The sequence below is a fragment of the Cyrtonyx montezumae genome, unplaced genomic scaffold (assembly GCF_038088225.1).
Source record: "Cyrtonyx montezumae isolate F1298 unplaced genomic scaffold, pur_monq_1.0 scaffold_12, whole genome shotgun sequence".
Lineage (NCBI taxonomy): Eukaryota > Metazoa > Chordata > Aves > Galliformes > Odontophoridae > Cyrtonyx > Cyrtonyx montezumae.
This window is the reverse complement of record NW_027071848.1, coordinates 17,135,371-17,145,286: the sequence shown is the minus strand read 5'-3', so window position 1 is coordinate 17,145,286 and position 9,916 is coordinate 17,135,371.

The following is a 9,916-nucleotide window of genomic DNA, read 5'->3' as shown; positions in this document are numbered from 1 at the left end:
GCAGGGGATCACTGCTTGGTTCTCATTGCCTCTCAACACCGATCAATCTGAGCAGGCTCTTTCCAGCTGTAAATAGCATATCTGCTTCATAGGAACCACATGCACACTTTGCTGTTCTCCTCTGATGGAGTACATGAGGCTGGGGTGGGAATGGAGAGCTGCTCCCCTGCACAGAGCATTGATAGTGTTGGTCTCTCATCCCTGATCCAGCAAATCATGGTCACTGGTTTGTAGCATGCACACAGTCTGCCAGGGAGCAAGAAATGGAGGCGTGTCACCCCCTAACAGGAAGCCTGAATAAGGGCATACATGCGTTTCCCAGACAGGAACCACACCATTCCCTCTCTTGAAGCACATCTCCCCAGGCTATGCTCAGAGCATCTCTCCAGCACTGCTTTCTTTCTTCTGTTACTTGGGAAAATTTGTGGTTAATCACTGATGGACACAGTCCTGCATTTAGAAGGGTGTTTGAGCCTCTTCTTGCATTGAGATTGGTGTTTTTAAAGCAATGGATCTGACAATGACACAACTTGAAGTGTGAGTACATTGGGCTTGGAAGGAGGTGGATGTTAAATGTGATATATATATATATATATTTAACTTTAGTTAACAGTCCTAAAAACTCAAAACCCACAGGTGTGTCTCTGTCTCCTTTAGGTACCAGCCATCAGATTTTAGGTGAGGCTCACTGTGGAAGCTTGAAGCCTCAGACAGAAGCACTGAGATTGGGCAGATCTGGGTATAGCAACTACAATTTGTCACCTGCTGAAAACTCAGGAAAGCTTTTCCTCCCATGTAGAAGGCTGCGCAATTCAAAGACAGCCACACTCTTTCACTGTTACAGATTAACAGATGGCTTTTCCTGCTGCCCTCCTGATGTACCTGAAACTTCCTTTTGTAGCCAAGGTTTTTGAATGACGTTATTCGTACCAAGAAAGGAAAATAGTAAAAAGTAGTAATGTTTCTGATACTTTCTCTCCTTACCCTAGTGGGATGAAAAGTAGCTGCCATTTCTGTAGCCATCAAAGGGCTCTATAGAACTTAAATTAATCTGTGTTAACATTCAGAATCTGGAACTACTAAACTTCCTTTATTATAAAAGAGGAAATCTAATCTTTCCCTTTCAAACATCACTTCAAAAGATTTCTTTCCAGTGTAGAGGTAGAGTTCTATTCTTTTTAAATTGAAAGCTTGTGGCACATTTTTAAAGCTTTTTTCATCTGTGCTGTAAATTAACACCAGCACTGTAGTTCCCTATATTCTTTTGAATGCTGTCTGCATCCTTCTGGCCACGTAGCTTAAAACTTTGCCATCCACTCTTGTGAAGGGCTTCCTGCGTGCAGACATCACCTTCCATTGCTTTTGTGCCTGTACTTGTTCACACCAAATTTTCAGCAATGATGTTTACGTGCCATTTTGTCATGTGCTGTTTGGGCAGATAATAAGAGCCGTGCCCCGCCCATGTGCATAGATAACCAAGATTACTCAGTAAATACAACTCTCCTAAAGGCTACGCAAACAGTTTGTGTTCCATGTGGTACTTCCCTCATTCTTCATTCCCCTTTTCTGGATTCATTGGTTCATTTTAAAGCATTTCCACGCTACTGTGACTGTCACCACGTTCCCCTCCTTTCTTCACCATTGACAAGCATGTTAAACTGAATAGCTGTGCACAAAGCAAATCCCAGCCTGATAAGGAGCGATAACATGGTAAGCAGGTTTTGTGCCTCTTTCTTTCGTAGGTTCCTTGATGAAGCTGATAGAGCCTTCAGTTAGGTTTGGCTCATTTTCCCTCCATTGCTCATTTAGTTGTAATGTCTCTCTGGCGCTCTGTCAGCTTAACAGGTCTCAGTGGTGAAAAGACAGTGGTAATAAAGCCAGACAGCTATCTCCCTTAATAGCAAACTCAATCTTCCTTGAAACGAGCCAACACATGATGAAAATAAGACAACATATAGTGGAATGTTTTATCTATAGCACAGGAATATATTTCTTGGAGATGCACCAAGTCAGAGCTTTCCTGCTGAGATAACCTTTTCAGTAGAGCAAGAAATGCCACAGGACCTTTATGCAATCTCACCGCACTGCTCCTACAACATCCCTTGTTGACAGAGTCAGATATGTGAACCAGAATAAGTCCTTGCTAACATGCTTCAGGCCCAAGGTGTCTCATGGAGGTCTGAGCTGCAGGCTGCAAGCCTCTACAGGCAATGGGCCTGACCTGGGAGCAGGCTGGGCCAGCCATGAATGCCACTCTGTTGGCAGATACTTAGTGGTCTTGGATTGAAGTCATTCTGCCAGGCAGTGCATCAGTCTGCAAATGTTAGCCCTCTCTATTCACCCAAGTTTCTCTGATTCCAGCTCCAGCTTTGTTTGACCTATCTACCTCATCCACACCGTTTAGTAGGAGATAAAATCACCATGTTTTTTTCCTATCATTGAATGATCAGTGTAAAAAAAAAGCCTTTATGATTCTTCATAGCTCCACAGACCATAACTTTTACCTGAGAGCAGCCTGCAGCCATGGCTTCTTCTGTCCATGGACCATCTCTCAATGGGTCATAGTCATAGGGGGCCTCCAAGATAACTTTGCCTGTTTGAGAACAGTTAGGACTAGTACTGTTGAACCTGGAAATAACTGTGGAGTTAGCTGAGGGCATGAATCACTGTTGTAATAGCTTTGCACCTGACTGCTATCAAAAAATGGAGACGTGTCCCCAGCCCAAGATAGGCCAGATACAACAGCTCAGGCCATTGAAGATGAAGTCAAGGATCATTACTGTGCTGTCTTTTCATGTGTGGTTGATGTGTAACATTCTTTACTCATGCAATGTCAGCTTAAATGACTTCAGATAGCATTGAGCCAACTCACAGGGTGGGGTTGCTGCAGGCACTTTTCAGGAAGAGAACTGTGTTTTGCCTTCATGTCCTCTGAAGTCTAAAAGCACCCATGGCCAACTCTCTCTTGCTAAAGGGCAGTGGAGTTCTCCCATGACAGGAAGCTCAGAGCAAGGGAAATAACGTCTAAGAAGGTACACTGAGCACTGCCTGTATGAGATAGCTGGTCTCCCAGGTCTCCCTGAAAGCTGGACCTGACTTGAGTGTTGTTCCCAAGCACTTCTCTGCCAGGGGGTCCACTTTTGTCCTACAAGGAATCTGGGGGCATATAATTTGGAGACAACAGGCTTGAAACTGCTGTACCATGGACACAGAAATAACCTGCACTCTTATTTTAGGCAACAACTTGACTTTGAGACTCCAACTCTTTTTACACACTTGTAAGAAACATTATGAGTTGCCAAATACGGTTTGAGTAAGAAGATGCAGATTTGTAGGGATGCCTGCATCTGAGAGCAGAGAAGGACTAACTGTGGACTTCCTTAGGAGGAGGAGGACAAGAACCAGCTAGGGCAGGCTGGCCAAAGTCAGGAGCTTCCTTTGGTGTAGGGATATAAGGAAAGGGTTTTTTACAATAAGGATGGTCACCCAGAGAGGTGGTGGGTGCCCTGTCCACGAAGACATTCAAGGTCAGTCTGGACTGGGCTCTGAGCAACCTGGTGTAGCTGTAGATGCCTCTGTTCATTGCAGGGGAGTTGGACTAGATGGCCTTTAAGGGTCCTTCCAACTCAAACGATTCTGTGTCACTCTACTCCTCAGCACTGTCACACCAGGTCCCTCATGAGCAGCTTGCTATAATGGGGACTTTGCATCTCAGACACCTGGATCTCTCAGTCCTTTGGGACTTAAGTGAAAGTAAAACTAACATGCAAAGGGCTCCATTAATCATGTTTGCCAGCACCTCACCTCCTCTCTCACCATTTCATTTACACAGCCCAGGCATCAGAATGATGGTCTTCAAGTGGAGGCATGAAGTGTGGGCTTAAAAGATGAAGGCACTGTCTCTGGCTTTACTGCAGGTTCTCTGTGACACTTGGGGCAGGTCTTTTACAGCTGCGTTTATGACTTGCTCTTGTGTGTGATACATGAGAATGGTGGTGAGCAGAGCACTTATTTGACACAGCTGCAAGACTCTGCAGTTCAGACAGGGAGAAAGGTGTAATGGCATCTTCAGTAAGCCAGCTGAAGAATCTAATGAGATTCTAGACTAATTAAATGCATCTTATTTAGGCATCTTCAGGAAGAAGCCTGAAGAAGCCTTAACTTTTGCAATGGGGGCAATTGACGCTCTAATTAACCCCCATTAGGGCCAGTTCCTCCATAGGCTTTGTACAAAAGAGGTTCCAAGAGATGTTCTGAACTTCTATTTAATACAATTTCCACAGCTGGCAGCATGAAGCCCGATTGGTGTTCCCTCTTTGCCCACTCCAAAACCAAAATATTCAGTGGGACATCCACTTGGAGGAACCATGGTGGGGGTATTTTCTGTTGGGTACCCACTGGGAGCTGGTGACCTTCATGTCTGTGCTGGTGGGGATAGGTAGCAGGTGTCAGCAGGGTGTGATCGAAGAGCTTTCACCCAAGAAGGAATTAATAACATCTGCTGCTTTCTTTCACACTTCTGGAAGGCTCACAATTGAACACTGATTGATGGCCACGGCTGATGACATGAGCAAACCCTTGTTGGCGCCGTCTCGAAAGCAAGTGCCTATTAATGAAAGAAAAAGGCAAGGAGGAAGGTGTCTTGCAGGGCTCACAACTCTCCTATCAGTGCTGGAAAGTCTAAGTGAGTGGCTTGTTTAGGGGGGTATATTTGCTGACAAAAGTCTGTGCAAACAAGGACCTTGGGAGAGCGTACAGGGAACAGCTGCTCTGTATCTGGGAAAGGTAAATGCAGTTTGCAGAACAAACTCACTCTAATTCAGGCAAATAGTGTTACAAGCACTGTGGCTGAAAAGAAAACATGTTTACTGGGATGTTAACATGGCTCATATCAAGTGCAAGGAAATGGGGAAAATGCCTGTGTCTGTGGAACTGCTGCCTGAAGCAAATAATTCCTGCCAAGAACACGCTTCTGCATGAAGCTTCTTGCCTTGGCTGAGCACCCTTGATACCTGGGGGGAATGGTGGCCAGCACCTCCCAGAATCTGACCCTTCGGACCCAGTTGGAGTGCCAGCTCGGTGCTTGTATTTGCAAAAGGCCCTTTTTACTTTGGCTGCACCTGGAAGTAGCCTGAGGCCATGCTCATCAGATGCATACTTACCTGCTGCTGTCTGCATCATCAGCTGTTCTAATTAAGGACTTTACCTCAATACTGGTGATTCTGAGACCCCCAAGGTGGGTATAAGTGTGACAGCAGAAACAAGGCTGCTCATGGCCCCATGAGTGCACAGCATGACCATCTTAGCATGGGAGATGTCCATGTCTTCCTCTCCCATTACTCAGTGCCATAGAATTGTATAATCATTAAAGCTGGAAAAGACCCCTAAGTCCAACTTGTCAAGCCATCTCCACCGTGCCCAGTAACCATGTCTCTAAGTACCACATCTACAATCTACAGTTCTTGAACATAACACCCCCGGGAACAGTGGCTCCACCAAATCCCCAGGCATCCTGTTCCAGTGCATCACTGCTCTTTCTGAGAATAATTTTTTCCTAATATCCAACCTATCCTCCCTTGGCACAGCTTGAGACCACTGCCTTTCGTCACAAGTGCTATGCATGTGAATATTCGTAGTAGCAATAATAATAGTAATCTTTTCTTGTTCTTAGATTTTATTCATTATACCATGTGTACCCAGCTCATGCATTTCTGCAGATGCAGTGAAGCCTTCCTCTGCTCTCAGAATCATGCAGGGCAACCCTGCTTGGTTGGTAGTTCCCATGTAGCAGCAGCTGCCACGCTCTGTTGGTTTTCCTATAGCAATCACCATGCTGGGATGTGAGTGTGAAGCAGGTCGATGGTTTACTGCTGCTTGAAGTCTGGGACATGTGTCTCTCATTGTAGCAAAGAGCAATTAAATGGTCGTTTATGTGATGAGTGGGCTGGGCAGCAGTAGGAAGGCACTGCCAGGCTAGATACAAACCATGTGAACCAAGGGGTTTCCCTGTGCCTGGCTCAGCTGTCACAGGAGCTAAACCTTGGGATTCTTTCTAAAAAGAAAACTTCTCAGTATCTACTTGCATCCGGCATGGGCTGAATTAGAGAAACGTAACAGTGGCTGTGTCTGGAGGGGGCTTTGGCTGCGTGGGTGACATCTGCTGTCCCCGTGGGAGCCCTGCACAGTGTCACAACCCAGAAGGGCCATGTTCAAGGCTTTTTGTGGACAACATCACCCTCAACCGACGGCTGCACGACATAGCGCTCTATCGCTGCCGCTCGGTTGGTCGGCAGCAATCTTCAACCACTCAGCGCACTTTTATGGCTGTGGGTAATGCCGTGCCCATAAAACGATGCTCGAGCCCGCGCGCTGGTGTAACTGCTTGTTTACCTGCCCCAAGGTGAGAGCTGATAAATCCTTTTATAACTGTATGAAGAATGTGTCAGGAGCCCTGTCGTGTTTCTGACAAGGGGCCAAGAGTGGGCTTCAGATGGAGCAGTGCAGGAAATGTTTAGACACGGGCAGAGATTTATTCCCCCCCTGTTACACCTCAGAGCTATTCCTCCCACTGAAAACTCACAACTGGATTGGAGCAACCGAGCATGGGAAACGAACAGCCATGTTTTCTGCACAGGGAAAGTCCCACTGGTCCCAGGATTTGTTTCAACATGACAAAATTGTTTTGTTGTTGTTGGTGGTGGTGGTGGTTTTGTTCGTTTGTTTTTTTAATCTTTTGAAGGGCATAAACTGATATTAACAAAAAACGTGCTTAACCTCTGAAACAAACATGAGGAAATAAAATCACCTCAGCAACACATGAAATACTGAATTAAAGCAAGCATCACTTGCTCTTTAAAATGCTGTGATTTTTAAGCCTGTACTTGTTTAGGCACCTCGCGTGTAACATGCGCGTGTTTGGGCAAGGTGAGGCTGCTGCACGAGGGGTGCTTTGGCATTCACACAGAGTAACACCATTCACAGCAGCTGCAGTGTTTGCCATGCCATACGTGTAGATGGGCTCTGCAATACCATGTCTTCTTCAGCGCTGGCCGTTACCAAAAAATGAGCACACCTCGATTTCTCAGCATCTCTTCTCAAGAGTGTGGCTCTCCATTTGATACAGCTGAGCACCACCTCACTGCTGCTGTTCCTGTCCCCAAACCACCAGTTCATGCCTTGCAATGCTCCGTCCCTCCTGAGTACTTGCAGAGCATCTGCAGGTACCATCTCTTGTGGATGAAACCTGTTATCTGCTGTGGGCACCAGGAGAATTTTGTCTAAATGCAGCCCTTAAGGAACAGTGCATTTTTACATCATGCCCATGCTCTTTTTTATTCCTGCTTTACACTCAATTCCCTGGCTGTCATTATTCAGCCCTTCATAATTGCATCTGAGGTTTTGCATGCTGGTGGGTGCAGCCTAATGGGTCCATGGTTTCCCCAGTCTCCCCACCCCTTCTGAGCGCCCTTGTCTCAGCCTTCCTTCATTACATCTTCTGCAGATTTATCGGTCTCCGTTGCTGTTAAGCCCATTTGTTTTGCCCTTGTAAGCTCTGTTATATCTTTTCCTAACCTAAGTATCTCCAGATTGCCTTCATCTGATCTGCAGGAAAGCTTCCCTGTGCTCAAAGCAGGCTGTTAGCACATCTATTGCTCACTACTCCCCCGTAGTTAGCAGCCAGCACTCTAAACTGGAACACCGTAAGTCATCATGGTGTGCTTTACATGTGATACACATGAGTAATGCTATGCCTCATCCTATGAAATAGAAAAAAAAAAAAAAAAAAACCCTTTTGGAGTTATAAGAATGGCAGTCATGCAGAAAACAATTTTTCACACTGTTGACCGTGCTGAAGAAGAGTGTTTAGTAGCTTTAATAGCTGATTCCAAAAGCTAGACTTGTTGAGCTTTAACACAGATTATGTTGTGGTGTTCCTTTGGGTAATGTCCTATAAGGAAAGCTCATGCATTTTAAGATCCCATACTACTTTTTTTTTTTTTTTTTACAGTAAGGTTTAGCTTCTATGTCCTTTGGCAAAGCTCTCACTTCTCCTATCAGATGTTCTTCTCACCCATCCCCAGTGACACCTTCTCACCCAGGGACAATTTAGAGGTGCCTAAAAATTACTGCTTTTAAAATCCTTTGGAATTTGCAGCTGCATAAATGTCAGGGATAGTCTGTATATGTAAAAATCTTGGACATCTGCCTAGCCTTGATGTTAGTGGGAGTTTGGATAAAACCTCAGTATGACTGGTTGGGATAGGAAAGAGATTAAGGCGAGTCACGTTGATGGATAGTTCCTAATAATGGTGCTCTGAGTGATGGAATAATGTTCGCTCCGGTTTTGCTTTGTCCAATCTTTTGAAGCATTTTCCATTCCTTCAGAGGAAGAAACACCCTCGGACCTGGGAATACCTCATCTGCCTTTAGGTCTGCTCAGGGATGAGCGGTGGTGCGGATGCCAGCAGGTGGAGCCCACGGTCAGGAGAAACGAGGGCAGGCCGTGCCGAGGAGATGGCTCTGACTGCAGGGAGCTCGGTTACCCGAACACGCCGGTTCTGTGCAACCTGGGGGCTGCCTCGAGCCACCAATGCCTCTGGTTGGCACCCCCGAGCCACCCTGCCGACGGGACCTCTTTGCTCTGCTTATAGAAAGAGATTCCAACTACAAACTCTTCTAACTGCTCTTAAAATATTCCGCATGTTTCTGCTCTGCACTTCAGTCGCTGCTTCGGATCCGGATCAAGATGCTGCAGGGCAGTTGGCATTCCCTCAAAAATTTTGTTTTTCCAAAATGGCAAGTGCTTCTGCTGTCTTCTCTAATTCCTAACAACTGTTCAATATTAAGTGATATGGAAAAACTGTAACCATCTCCGTGTCTGAATTCTTCATGCCTCATTTCTTTTGGATCCACATTCAGCCGTGACTGTTTTTATTAGTCTCTATAAAATCAAACCAAAATTCATTGTTTCTTTTAAGAAATCAGTTGTTGTGAGTTCTGTATTTTCATCACAGACATCTTGAGAAAAAAAGGACAAGTTTCACAAACCATCCCTCAGGTTTTGCTCATAGCAGCTGAAATAACATGAGTTTTGGGATCCCCAGTACCAGAAAGATATCAGCCAGCCCATGACAGCACACAACTCATATGGCCCACCACTGTGCCACTGGCTTTGCTGGGACACACAGATCTGCAGGGAAAACCTCCTTGGAGACCAGGAGGATGAATGAGTTCTGAAGTGTCCTTCTCTCTCCAGTGATGACTAAACTATTTACCTACTATTTGAACAACCAACTTGTTGGCCAACCAACTGCATTTTTTCAGTTTGCCCTGGTAATGGACCAGTCTGCCAGGCCTTTACCACTGGTTTCCTTATAAGTTAACCTATAAATAAGCTTTCATCCTGGGTTATTCAATGCATGCAATGCGTGTCTACACCATCTTCTTTCAGGTGATCCAATCATCATTTCAACAGTGATGTTTGTACTGACTTGAAGAAAATAATCATAGAATCATAGAATTGCTGAGGTTGAATCCAAATGGATTTTAAACATATTCAGGGATGGTGACTCAACCACCTCCCTGGGGAGCCTATTCCAGTGCCTAACAAGCCGTTCTGTAAATAAGTTTTTCCTTGTATCCAACCCAAACTTCCCCTGGGACAACTCGAGGGCCATTTCCCCTCGTACTGTCACCTATCACCAGTGAGAAGAGCCCAACCCTGCTCTTACTGTAATCACCTTTCAGGTACTTGAAGAAAGAAATAAGATTTCCCCTCAGCCTTCTCTTCCCCAGACTGAACAGCCCCAGCTCCTTCAGATGCTTCTCACAGAGTATGTTCTCCAAACTCTTCACAAGCCTTGCTGCCCTTCTTTGGACCTGCTCCATCACCTCAGTGTCCAATGAGGTGCCCAAA